Source organism: Acipenser ruthenus, chromosome 26, assembly GCF_902713425.1.
Source record: "Acipenser ruthenus chromosome 26, fAciRut3.2 maternal haplotype, whole genome shotgun sequence".
NCBI classification, from domain to species: Eukaryota; Metazoa; Chordata; class Actinopteri; order Acipenseriformes; family Acipenseridae; genus Acipenser; species Acipenser ruthenus.
The window spans coordinates 26254597-26269232 of NC_081214.1; the positions used below are offsets into that span (position 1 = coordinate 26254597).

The window sequence follows — 14636 nt, forward strand, 5'->3', positions numbered from 1 at the left end:
GCAGTAATCTGCTGGGACATAATTAGGCAGTCCATTGTTTGTTTTTTATATTCATTTTTTCCCCCATCTTGCTGTGCCCTGTGTTGTAATACAGTACATGTTGTAAGATGCTGGAGCATTGAAACATCACCAAAGAGACTGTGTTAACCTTCAATATCTGAATGTGAACATCACCAAAGAGACTGTGTTAACCTTCAATATCTGAATGTGAAACATCACCAAAGAGACTGTGTTAACCTTCAATATCTGAATGTGAAACATCACCAAAGAGACTGTGTTAACCTTCAATATCTGAATGTGAAACATCACCAAAGAAACTGTGTTAACCTTCAATATCTGAATGTGAAACATCACCAAAGAAACTGTGCTAACCTTCAATATCTGAATGTGAAACATCACCAAAGAAACTGTGCTAACCTTCAATATCTGAATGTGAAACATCACCAAAGAAACTGTGTTAACCTTCAATATCTGAATGTGAAACATCACCAAAGAAACTGTGTTAACCTTCAATATCTGAATGTGAAACATCACCAAAGAAACTGTGTTAACCTTCAATATCTGAATGTGAAACATCACCAAAGAAACTGTGCTAACCTTCAATATCTGAATGTGAAACATCACCAAAGAAACTGTGTTAACCTTCAATATCTGAATGTGAAACATCACCAAAGAAACTGTGCTAACCTTCAATATCTGAATGTGAAACATCACCAAAGAAACTGTGTTATCCTTCAATATCTGAATGTGAAACATCACCAAAGAAACTGTGCTAACCTTCAATATCTGAATGTGAAACATCACCAAAGAAACTGTGTTAACCTTCAATATCTGAATGTGAAACATCACCAAAGAGACTGTGTTAACCTTCAATATCTGAATGTGAAACATCACCAAAGAAACTGTGTTAACCTTCAATATCTGAATGTGAAACATCACCAAAGAAACTGTGTTAACCTTCAATATCTGAATGTGAAACATCACCAAAGAAACTGTGCTAACCTTCAATATCTGAATGTGAAACATCACCAAAGAAACTGTACTAACCTTCAGTATCGAATGCGCTCGTGTCTTGGAATGATTTGTGACTGTTTTTCGGTTGCCTTTGAACCAGCTGCTTAGTTGTTTAGGATCACAGGCTGGTTCGATATGAACTTGAATGAACCCTGGTTACAACAATAACAGTCCCTGGGTCATCGATCAGTGTAAACATTGTTGTTGCACATGCAGCACAGTATGTACTGTTCATGCTGTCTACTCCCAGCCTTTAAATTGCATGATTTGCTGTTAACCTTGCAGTCAGCCGTCCCCTCACATCCCCTTGGAAGAGGTAATAAATATGAGCCGAGGATTCAGGGATGAGTCTTGCATGCAGTGCTATTCCGGGGAGCTAAATCTCTCTCAGACTGGGCTGTCTTCTTCTTAGTGTTCCTATACTTACCTCCTCCTGTCTGGTCCTGGCTATTCTTGTGCCGGCGAGTTGCTAATCCTGGTTGTAGTCATGGTTGGGGTTCACTGTGTGCGCGTCCTGAGTCTTAAAAGGATGGCTGATTAGCTGTATTTTGCATTTCTCCATATAGAACAGATGGATACAACTCATATATGCGTGTGACACTAACATTTCAGATTTGTTGCATATACATACATACCGTATATTGTACTTTAAATTGAAAATAAAACGGTCCTTGCAAAAATATATGACAGTGGCCAGTTTTTAAAGAGTTAAAGCGTTTCAGTCAATACATTTTCCAGACCTTACTGTACTGTAAACAGCACAGGGGTTACAGGAATGTACTTTCCAACATGAGTTTAAACTGTAGTGTATTAAAACTAAGAAACTTGTCAAAGCAACCCCACTTAGGCCCACACACCTTCTGTGGCTCTTGTCTGACTGCGTGCCTTCATATGAAGTTCAGATGCAATGCTTGTTTTCTGACATGCTCATTCTCCTGCTCCACCCCTCCCTAGCTAAAGGGTTTTTATTGCTTGCTGAATCAGACAGCTGCAGTTCCACTGGCATGCAACATTAGCAGCTGCACAGCAAGTACATATCATAGCTTTTACCATGCTGAAATATTTGATTTGGTCACTTGCATATTGAAATGCCATCATTGGGAGGTTGACAATGTGGGAATGCAAACATTAAAAAACTTATTTTGTGTTATTCGGGATTAGTAATAACCTACACGTGTGTTTCACATGATAAAGACGTTTTTCATTGAGGCAGTCTTTAGTCACTGTAAGTCGCTTTGGATAAAAGCGTCTGCTAAATGACTATATTATTATTATTATTATTATTATTATTATTATTATTATTATTATTAATCACAATACAAGCAAGCATTAAAAACAGTTTTGAATTAAATGAACATGTTTTCTTTGTAACAATGCTGGTGTCTTGTTATTAGGCAGCACTTTGGAGTGTTTCAATACAGGCTCTTCTAAATGAATTACTTTCTAAATGAATATCCACATGTCATTATTAATTCCTGTGTGGTTCGACAGGTTTTAACATAGCTTAACGTAGCGTAGTTCTGTCTCATTCACTGTTAAAACGCAGGCTTGCTGAGGGCAATTGCCTCCCTTAATGCAGCAGTCTGGTAGGAATTAAAGTAGGAACATTCATTTTCCACATTCATTAAATAAAATTAGCTCTAAAGGTCATTCTTCTTGGATGTTCACTTTGATGAATTACGCATCATTGTTTTACAAAGGAATTTCACATTCTGTAATTATGAGATTTAAAAAGGTGAACTTCATGCTTGATCTTCTGACACTGCACCATGAATCGTGGCCTGTGTGTGCGTGTGTCTTTGCATGTGAAGCCGACATCACCCTGTCTTGTAACCATCTAGATTCAGGTGAAGTTCCAGTGGCTGTTTACTGCTGAGCGATGAGCTTTGTGTTCGGCTAAATTAGGTGGAGGCTACGATTAACTAGCTTGTGCAAATTTTCTTGCAAGTCGCAAAGGTGTAGACTCAGCCGTTAAGAATATTGCATTTATTTTAAAATGCAATAAGGGTTAAGCATTCTGAATATAATGATAACAAAAAGAAGGATTTAGCTGTATGCCGTGCTTGTAATGAATTCACATCTCAGCCCATTTCAACACCCCAGTGTTGGAATTAGCTAAGTTTTCCAGAATTCAAATAAATAAATAAATCAAATACACCTGAGTCCACAGACAGCTCCTCGCTCTCAGATGAAGTAAAAGGCCATTCATGAATACAAGCGTCACCACTAGTCTGACCTACATTGAGAGCGGTAGCTAATCTCTGTGTGGGTAGATGGTGAATAATGCAACAGATATATGGGAGTCATTTATGAATCATAAAAGACGCCTTGGACATGAAATCCATACTTAATATAAAGCACCACCACCCCTGTCCCTCCCAGGTTTCACAGAGAGTTCTCTTGTGGCGGGTTTATGCCAGAATTAATACAAAATAAAACAAAAGTTACCAATATACGTTAGCTAATAGCCACGCTTGATTCAAAATCAAATTCATAGCTTCCTTTGACCTACATATTGATCTCATTAAAGTTTCCCAGCTGTTTTTCTGTTTCTATTATATTTTTGAAATTCAATTTTAGGAGCAAAAAAATCTATATATATATGTCATATTACCCTTATTTCTGCTGTTGTCGGTGGGAAATCAATTTTGCCTTGCTCATAATACAATACAGCTGCAGCAACAAACTTAATCATGCTCCTCTGTTAATAATATATATAAAAAATAACTGCTGCATATTTAACTGACAATTCAGGAGCCGGCTCAAGCAATCCGTCTCCCTGTCAGTGACAACAATCTAACTGGCATCCTGTTTCACTGTGCGCGGCATCTAGGTATTGGTCTTAAAAAACGAATCCTGTTACATTTACTGTAGGTCGCCCTGGATAAGGGCGTCTGCTAAGAAATTATTATTATTATTATTATTATTATTATTATTATTATTATTATTAATCTATTTGTTGTTGAAATCCAGAGATTGAAATCCACATGCCTGGAGGAAAAGCGCTGCAGGCTCATATATTACAATAGGAAATCCACATTGCCTGGAGGAAAAGCGCTGCAGGCTCATATATTACAATAGGAAATCCACATTGCCTGGAGGAAAAGCGCTGCAGGCTCATATATACCAGCGAGGCTACGTCTTGGTTGGTCCCCACCACTACTATCTCATTTTATCTTGGTGAAAGCCGAGTCCAATATTAGCATGAAGTAAATAACAGCTCCTCCCATGTAATAAAAATGAGCATAGGGGTCGAGTTCTCAGATCTGATTCCACATTAGCACCTGTGTTTGCAGTGAGCAGCAATGCATTGCAGTTCTTCTTCTTATCTTCTGTTTGGCTCAGTGGTTATTGCTTCCCCTGTTAGTAGACTTCAACCCTGCTCACACTGCCTAGATAATGGGTGCTCAACACACACTTCACTTTCACCATCATGCATTATTCAAGCAGTGTGAACAGGGTAACATTATATTATTATGTAAGCACCATACAGTACATGTAACCCCTCACACCAGTTCAATATGTCCTTGACCTACTTTAACCCTGACAGCTGTTTAATCATTTCTTGAGATACCACAGAGTTTCCAGGGAGAGGTGGCTTAGCTGGGGATCTTACAGGTGAACTGAAATTAAATAAGAAAAGACTGCTTCCTCTACCTCAGCAAGTGAAAACGTCAAAGAGCAAGCCATCATTCTTTTAACTGTCTTTAACTTTGCATGTATACTAATTGTATTTCAGCGTGTTTGATTTTTTTTCTTGTATTACCAGTGAGATCATCTATTATTTACGTTGTTGACATTCTTCTATATGTCATCTCTGAAATATTTCTCATTGACCTATTAAAGTTGTATCTGGCTGAATGAGATTTGTTTTGAAATATATCTACACAATGCCTCTGGAAGTGGATTTTTTTTGTTTCTTTTGAACAAGAGCGAGAGACAGCTCTGAGGTTTTCAGGTTTGAAGATTCAGGATGATTCAGGATGATTGAGGATGACGATGGACGCGCTTGGACTTGCTTTGCTTCAACACTCTCATATTTGTCTTCCACTTTCCTCGCTGTTGTGATTCCTCTCCTACCTCTTCCTCACATGTACTGTACCATGCCCGCCCAACGGCAGCTGTGTAATTCGCTCTCGGAAACTGAATTGGAATCTCATGTAAATTGTTTGGTGTGGGTCCAACTAGTGCTTGTGATTAGTGTGTAACGAGCTCATCAGAAAAACCTAACAGCCTTAGTACTGTACATATGAACTTTAGCAATGTGGTCACTCCTGAGCACACGTTCCAGTCAGACAGAATGAACAAAGCGAGGGGCCTTGGTGTGTCGACAGAGTTTGCTAATGCAATGTAATCTTGTTCACGTGAAGGTTTACCTGCCATTTGATTTACTTTAATTATGTCTTCCGTGGTTTTAACCCACATGTGCAGCTTTGCATTAAAACTGCAGGATCCCTTGCAGGAAATGTTGCTGACCTGCTAGGTTTGGAGATGCATCTCAGTGAAGCAATTTGCTGTAGGTGGGGGCCAGGTTTACTCATTGTGATTGCCTGACCTACATATACCATGAAGATGGGGGCATGCTGCTGCAGATCTGATGTTGTGCTGGGGGTGGTGGAGTTCGGGAGTATGGTTATCCACATCTTTTGGTTTATTAGTTTTTCACCTGGATGTCTGTACCAGTATTAAAAGTGTAATTGCTGTGTTTTGCTTTACAATTTTCATTTCTTTTCCCAGGCAGTTGTTTGCAGCCACATGAATCGTCCACCACACAGTAAACTAAAAGGATGCTTTCAGTACTCCTGTCCTTAACAATTGTCGCTCATGTAAACTAGGTCAAGGTCACAGAATACTCGACCGCTCCTCTGTTTTTTTCTCATCTTGCGAAAGATGGGGGAAGAAATGGCTTCATTTGACACATTAGTGTATTTGTAACATTACTGTATACACTACTTTATAGTTAAGAGCTGCATATCGAATGATAACCTAACAACTAGAAAACAGTATGTCTTTTGAACCGTATTGTCACTCTCCTCCTCGGGCAGGTAGTGTTTCAGTTTGGATTTGTTTTGCTCTGCAAAGAACCTTTTACCCCATGATCATGTCTCCCTGTCACGTCTCACTACAACAAAAACGAGTGTGCTTCTGCTTGTTACTGTTTTGCTTTTTTTATTCTTAAATGACTCACCCGCCAACAAATCCTAGCTGTTTACAGTTGCCACGGAGATGGGAAGATGTCTAGACAAATTGTCTTTCAGATCAATCGGAAGTCAGAGCAGGAGGTAGGTTGTTGACTACGTCTCTCTGGCAATATGAAAAGTCTTTAACTTGACTGCAGGGTCTAAAAGGAAGATTGTAATATACTGGGGGTGAGGATGAAAGGGGGGGTCCACACACAGGGGTGCTGAGCATGAGCTAAGTAGACGTGTCTTAAGACATTATATGCTTGGTTGTGCATGGAAAACATACAGGACATCTTTGGAAGAAAGGAGAAAGGCAGGGACCTTCTACAATACCCCCCTTGGCACCAGGCTTGGGATCATTTGAACTAGGGCAGAGAAAGGGCTTCTGTGCCTGTAAAAGATATGTCTTATACCAGACCTGATACTAAGGTTAGTGTCTGGGTCAGATTTAAAAAAAAAAAAACAGCAACATATATCCTTCGCTTTATTTCCAATGATACTGCACAATAACCGGTAAACATAAACGTATCTATATCTGCCAGTGACTCCTTTCACTGCATCAGGTATTGAGCAACCGTGAAAGAGGTTCTTCAAGTCCTGAAAAAGCAGGAACAGAGGAAGCCCTAAGCACGGAAATGAGGCAGACTGGAGCAGAGGTTTTTACAAGAGCTGACAGTGAAAACCGTGGTCGTCCTGCAGTGAATCTGAAGACCAGCGGCGTAGATTTTCTGCCACACTTTTCACTTTTATCAAAGTGAAGACTAAAGTACTCATTACAGCAAAAGAGAAGCTGGTCTTTCAGGGCTGCTGTGGGGATTCAGACAATGACTCCACGTGATAAAATGGTACAGGGGAAAAGAACAAGAACAAATATGTAATGGTGAAAGCCATGAAAGAAGTTCTTACAGTTCGGGGTTTACTTTGGAAGCAGCTGTTTATAATGTTCGCAAAGGTCTGCCGAGGATGGGGGGGGTTAAAGATTTCTGCAATCCCGACTGCACTTCACTGTCCTCATATGAGGCTGTAAAGAAAGTGAAATTTCTAGTTGCTATTGCGTTTCATTTGAATCTAATCCTTCAAACTGTGGTCTTGCCTTTGACAAGTCTGCTTCACATAACCCACAGCCAACCATTACTAAAATGCATCCAGCCCTTTGATGTAAACAGACTAGATTCAGTGTTTGTTAAGCCTGAGACCCTGACACAGTGCACTGCTGCACCCCTGACCTATAAAACCTGTGTGTGCGTGCGTGTGTGCATGCGTGCGCGTGCGTGCATGTGTGTGTGCGTGCGTGCATGTGTGTGTGTGTTTGTCTGTCTGTGTGTGTGTGTGTGTGTGTGTGTGTGCTGTTCGTGACTGAACACATCTACAGTAATGCTCTCTGTTACTTACCGTATAGAGCACACTGGAGAACTTGTAGCATAAATGTGGAAATGCACACTTCCAAAAAGAAGCATGTTTGCTACCAACTGCAGCACACGTTACAGCACAAATTACAGCACTTTTTAATTCTTTCCCCCAGTTTTTCTTAGATATCTTTCTGCAGAATGTAACGTAATCTATTCAGGTTTTCATCGCTGGTGGTGACATGTTGGTCGTTCGATTGAGTGTATATAATGGGATCTGTCCTGCTTGATTTATTATTCAGAGCTTGCCTGTGATCTGCCAGCTACAGTACATTTACTTTATGTGTGACACTGTTTTATTTGTTTTGTTCAGTAGGTTTTGCACAGTCAGTAACCAGGTTTGTAAGCACATTACAGTGTGTGACATTCACTAGCAAAGGGATTATGAAACAAGCATAATCTAAATGCGCAGCATTACACAGGGCAGGGCATTTGGGAATTGTTGGAATTCTTCACGATGTTGAATGAAAAAACAGAGGCTATTCAAATCAGACTGCAAAGTTACTACTAGATCTTTTAACCTATTATTATTATTATTATTATTATTATTATTATTATTATTATTATTATTATTATTTAATTCATACAGATGGAAGTGATGACAGCATGGAAGTTTTTTTGATCTAACTGAATCCTTAGTGACGTGCTGCCTAGAATGTCACTCAATATAATCTTGCTTGCAAGGAGACTGCATGGTTCACTGTCAATGCACAGAGGAGTGGGGGGAAGTGAAGAATCGTAAGTACTACTGAGGACGCTAGCCTCAGGTGATCTGCTGCTGACTGTGCGTCTGTGTGCTTATTGTGGCATGATGAGGCCTCCTCACATCTATACTGCTGTGTGGTACACTATAAATCCATTCCAGTCCAGAACCTCGATCCAACACGACTTCAAAGAGAGCAGAACATGAGGACATATTTGGGAGCTGGGTAAAAGTAAGGTTAGAGCAGAAGGTAGGAAGCACTGTTTAACACAAGAAATTATGAATGCATGGACTAGCCTACCAGGTGATGTAGTAGGATCTAAAACACTGGGAACGTTTAAAAAAGATGAGATTCTGTGCTTTTACATTAGATCCCTCCAGTAGGGGAGAATGGTGTGCTAATGGCCTGTCTTGACGGACCGAATGACCTTTTCTTGTTTTTGTGTTCTTATGAAATACTATTTACCATCAGGCTTAAAAAAAGAATAATTCCTAAGTCACAGATAGTGCATTTATGTGTTACCTGTAACTATGTAATTCTCAAACCAAAGATGACGATTTTTTTTTTTAACTGTGGCAGGCCAGACATATTTGCAGAGAAATGATAACAGTTTGGTTTTATTTTTTATTTATTTATTTTTTTCATTGCTTCTTGTTACTCAGGCACCTGAAAACATCAATAAGGCTTCACAGCCAAATGAACAGATCAAGATGAACTGGAAATGACTTCAATTGTGTGTCTTATTCCTGGAGGTGTATTTATAGGTTGTGTGACGCCAACTCCTGCACCCGATTCAGATCTTTACATGGGATGCGTGCTGAAGTGTTTTGTTTTCTCCTCACTAAGAAAAATCAAACAGAAAAAGGCAGAAGACATCACTTCAAAGCTGGATGAAAACAAGTAAGATTACATATCTGAGGCCCCCAGGCTGGAGCATGTATATTCGATCCCAATTAGTTGAAATCCTTTCTCAGTGATGAGTATTGCCTTCTGGCCAGGCTTTACATCCGTTGATGTTGATATCTGGGTCATCCTACCATCAAGCCAACACGTTTTAGCATCCTGGTTGCACCTCATACTCTCTTCACCAGTGATTAGGACCATCTCTGCTGTTTGATGTTTTTAAAGCACTCGGGAGACTCATCTGCCCTGTTAGGGGCTGCATGTTTTATAAGCATGGTTCACAAGGTTAAACGATTGCTGTATTTAAACCTGCTCGTTTAGATGCATTGAAATGATCTCCACTGTGTTTTAAATGGAAGTGCACTTCAGTATGTTATTAAGTGCGGTATATTAATAGATTTTGGCAATTGTTGTACTGCAATTATTAAAATCAGGCTTGGGAGGGTAATTATTATTGTTATGGTACTATGAATTTGAGCTGTTTTCTTTTAATTATTATAACTATGTATTTGTTTGGAGGGAATAATTGCATTATGTTTGAGGAGATAACTTCAAGTTATTTAAACTGTCAATTGCAAATTGCTCCCTTCTGTAAATGTTACATTATTTGTATTTTATTTTTTCATTTTTTGTGTTTGTTTATTTATTTTCTTCCTTTCTGTGCACCTGCCCAGGGACTGCCAATGAAAATGAGCTCATACAATACATCCTACGACATGTCAGAAATGATAGAAATTGTACATTGTCCCTGTTGAATAAATACATAAATATCTAAAACACGAATTCAGATCAAAGCGTGCCTCTTGCTTTTTATCCAAGGCAATTAATCTCTTGCAACGTAACTCGGGTCCGACCTTTGCACTGGAGCAAACTTCAATGCAAAATACAAAATAGCTCAAAGTGAAAAAACACGTCGTTGAAATGCTAGCTATTGTGTTACCAGAAACAGCCAGAGCAGGGTTAACTGGTTAACATGACACTCAGACGTCTGCTTTCACTCCAGCTTGCCTCTGCTGAAGTGCACTTAATTTACCTTTGTGACAGCGACATGCTCTGTCATCTGCGTCCCTCCCAGTAACGGCTGCTTCCCTGCTTGTTTGGTTTTGTAAATTGTTAAATATGATGAGCAAGCCAAGCCGATGGTTTGATCTGCTTCCTGTACAGTAAACGATGTCTGTATGGTTATTGACGTTTAAGCTCTCAAGCCCTAGGCAAGGTGCACCTGGGATTGTCCCCGGCTTTGAGCCTGTACTTGCCTAACACGTTAATCAACACACACAAAATGGTCCTTCAGCGTGGATTGCGGAGGGCGAGGTAATGATATAAACAGAAACATATCAAATAAAACTTTGCAACCTTTACAAAATATTTCTTTGTGTGTGTTTTTTTAGACTTGTACAACTGTATCCATGGCTATAACTGATCTCGCCGTATCCAGCTCTGTGACAAAAAGTACTCGATTGAAGTGGGCAGTATTTGACAGTAATGTGTGTTTTGTTGTTGTTGTGAATATTTTTTATTGCATTATTGTCAATTAAACATAAGTACTTCAGTGCATACATTTTTGTATCTATCTCTGTGTATCTTGATATAGTAAGCATTCCTTGATTTTCCAAGATAGAATTCTCCAACCTTCTGAGGCAGATTTGTTTCTAATTGGATGTGTCAGACACAGATCTGGATTAAGGCATTCCAATGAAAAGTAGGCACTGAAGTGCTCGGTACTTGAGAAGCATGGTAATGAAAATGTCCATTACTAACAAGCTACTCTTTTTGTTTTCTTGTAAAAAGGCTTAAATGCTTAATCACTGTGCTTAGAACATAAGGGTTTATCCTGGTAGCGCATGCTATAAAAATTGCCATCACACCTTCCAAAACAGGGTAGTTCCATTCCCATCTGTTGAATGTATGTACGAGCTACGAGAAGGGAAGTTTGTGGGGTTGTGGGGTCTGAAGTCCCCAGTTTAATCTGTGTGACCCCACAGTAAATCAGAAATCCCTCCCTGTGAGCTAATAATGAGACAAGAATGTCCCACCTTCCTAAATAATGTAACCAATCAGAAGTAAGCTGATTGTCATGTTTTATAACAGTAATATTTGGCTTACTCTTAGGACACTGCAAGAACAGTACAGCATTTGTCCAACACCCAATCAGAAGATATGCCATTGAAGCTGAAAAACAACATGCTATTAGAAAAGTATAACACTGCAGAAATAAACCCACTTATAGTAACATTTTCACTTTACTGATGTCGTGAATGTGTGTCTCTTGAGCCTTTTACTTACTAAACAAAACTGCAGTAAATTCTACTCGGGTGCAGAAAGGGTTGCATGTTTCATTATTATTAGTAGTAGTAATATTCGTATTCTTGTTAGTAGTAGTCGTATTAATATTAGTAGTAGTATTAAAAGGGAACAGTTATTTTAAGTGAGCAAAAGCAATTTGCAAACAAATGCAAAAAAAGGTTTCTTGATTCAGTTCATTACAAGTTTAATACATCAGCTATTAAATACATCTGCAATAACAAGTATTCCTGCTTTTTCATGTTGTATTATTATATAGCTGTACCCACTTGCAATATTAAACCTGGGGTTACAGTTCTGTTGTGGGGCAGGTGCATTAAACAGATAAATATAAACGTACTTGTCGTAGTCTTTAAAAATATGGTTCAATTCATCGTCTCAGGTGTGGTCTTGCAAATTGATTTAACAACATGGAAACAGATTGAGGTAACCCGTTTAGTACGGGAAATGCAATACACTTAACAAACGTTAATACATTTACGATTCCGCTTGTACAGATCATTTTACATTTAAGTATCTGCGAAAGACAGCAGTGAGCGAGTGAGTGAGCTATCAGTCTGTGTTTCTTTTCTTTTCTGTGTGTCCATACTCGGTTGTGGATTGTATAGCTGGATGACCTACTTTTTCCTAGTTGCTAGTTGTCTGTATAGCGCACATTATCATCAGCCCGGCTAACCGGGATCTGCCTACAGAAGGATGGTCGAGTAGTAACGAGAGAGAGAGAGAGAGAGCGAGGGGGAAAAACTACCATCAAACACTGTTACCACTCTCCAACACACACACAATCGTGATCGTCTGGCTGGGAAATACATTTAACACAAGAGATGTTTTTCAACAAAATTACGTGTTTCATTTAATTGTAAAAAAAAAAAAAAGAAAAGAAAAAAAGTCTGGCTTATAAAGGCTTGATTTGTACAATATTGCACTGCGTGTTTGGGTTAGGCGAACCATCCGCGGACTTCTTTAATCAAAAGTGTGGAGCGGTTACAAGCTGTTACGAGTTCCTCGATTACAGGTATGTCATTGCTTGTGTTTATAAGTGACGGATGGTAACACATCGAAATAGGATTAAGCGACACACATTAGTTACCTTTCACATGCTGTTAGCTGTATCACCAGCACATTGGTTGTGTTCGTTCGCGTCAGATATACAGACGGACAGTAGCGAATGTACAACAGCGTTAAACTTAATTATGAAACTTAATTGGTTCTTTAGGTAGGATATGTAATAGTCTTTTTATAATTGGTAACAGGAAACGTCCATCCAGCCATTCTAAATAACTAAGTAAAACACTAAGTGCTGCACTAGTTAATAGAGTGAAATGACCGCCTGTTGTCTTATAAAGCAGCAATACGAAAATAAGTGATTGATTTTTTTTTTTAAATCAATGTACACCCAGTAAACGATTAGCAATATTCCAGTTATTGCAATAGTTAATTAGTTATTCTGTACAATTCGTCTCATTCCGGCTCATCGAGTCGTTAAAACAAATGCGTCTCTGTAGTGAACTTGTAACACACACCTAATATTTGTGATTGTATATGTTGGATTATCGTGATTGGCATGACCGCAGAAAATGTCAGTTTGCTGCAAGGCTTTGGTCTTGTAGGATTGTAGCCTAGCTGTGTTGTAGGTTCATACATGGCAGTGAATCGTAAATAGTAGTTTGAGAGTAAATGTGAGTAAATGCACTATGCGGGGCTGTTGTTGCTGAGGGATCACTCGTTAAAGAAGATTCGAAATGACTTTTAAATCCGATGCGTCGAGCAGCTCATTACGCACTACAACTAGATTACATTGCAGCAAGAATTGTAAATTGTACAGGTAAACAACGTAGCCACAGATTATATATACACACACACACACAATATGGGTACGAATTACGTAAAGTATCGTGTGTGTGTTTTGTTAGGTTTTATTATTATTATTATTATTATTATTTTATTTTACTTTTATAACTCCAAAATAGCAGACACAAATAAAATTAGAAATTAACACTCTGCACTTTTTTATGGAGGTGCGTGGTTTGTGTGCTCTTGTACATTGAAATGGTTGATTTTGAATGTGTTATGCTGCATAATGCCTGCGACCTCGTCACGGTGCTACATTGCTGCTCGCAGTGCCCTCTGAATTTCATGAACGTGTGTAGCTATATAGCCGCTACACAGTGTTTTTTTTGGTTGTCAGATGTCGGTCAGCGTTGCTTATACTTCGACTTCTTTTGAATAATATAGCAGGTTTTTAAAAGGGAGTTTTGTTACGCCTGCGTGCTGCTTGTCGGTGGGCTCTGGTCATTGGTGTTACTAACCCAAGTGAAACAAATAAAGAAACAGCTGCTTGGGTTTGTGTGGATCGCTGTTCTGCAGTGTCTCAGAAAAGCAGCGATCTTCACAAGTCAAAGTAGCTGTTTCTTCACTTGAATCACTTGGAACTATAAACTAGCCCAATCAGCACCAAAGACCTTCACCTGTGGAGAGCTTATCTGAATAATTGATTTGTGAAGCTCTATCTTGATTATAATTAGACTGTTTCAGGTTCCATCAGTTTGTAAACTGTACTCGCTCTTGGTCTTAAAGTTGGAACAGGCCGCTGAGCTGCACAGTACAGTATTATACACCCTGTAAGTTTACTGAGGTAATTGCATGATCATTCCCCTGGGCTGCACAGTACAGTATAATACACCCTGTAAGTTTACTGAGGTAATTGCATGATCATTCCCCTGAGCTGCACAGTACAGTATTATACACCCTGTAAGTTTACTGAGGTAATTGCATGATCATTCCCCTGGGCTGCACAGTACAGTATTATACACTGTGTAAGTTTACTGTGGTAATTGCATGATCATTCCCCTGGGCTGCACAGTACAGTATTATACACTGTGTAAGTTTACTGTGGTAATTGCATGATCATTCCCCTGGGCTGCACAGTACAGTATAATACACCCTGTAAGTTTACTGTGGTAATTGCATGATCATTCCCCTGGGCTGCACAGTACAGTATTATACACTGTGTAAGTTTACTGTGGTAATTGCATGATCATTCCCCTGGGCTGCACAGTACAGTATTATACACTGTGTAAGTTTACTGTGGTAATTGCATGATCATTCCCCTGAGCTGCACA

At 39.2% G+C, this 14636-nt stretch overlaps 1 protein-coding gene across 3 annotated transcripts in view; it reads left to right on the plus strand.

The window, feature by feature from the left end:
* LOC117430848 (neuronal PAS domain-containing protein 2-like) overlaps window positions 1-14636 on the plus strand; it is a 41660-nt gene that overhangs the window by 7172 nt on the left and 19852 nt on the right. Inside the window, exon 1 of one of the 3 annotated variants that reach the window (XM_059000982.1) lies at window positions 11902-12529. The exons of the other annotated variants lie outside the window; for them this stretch is intronic. The gene's annotated coding sequence lies outside the window, so the exon portion shown is untranslated. Of the gene's footprint in view, window positions 1-11901; window positions 12530-14636 lie in introns of those variants that run through there. 3 annotated transcript variants of the gene reach the window in all.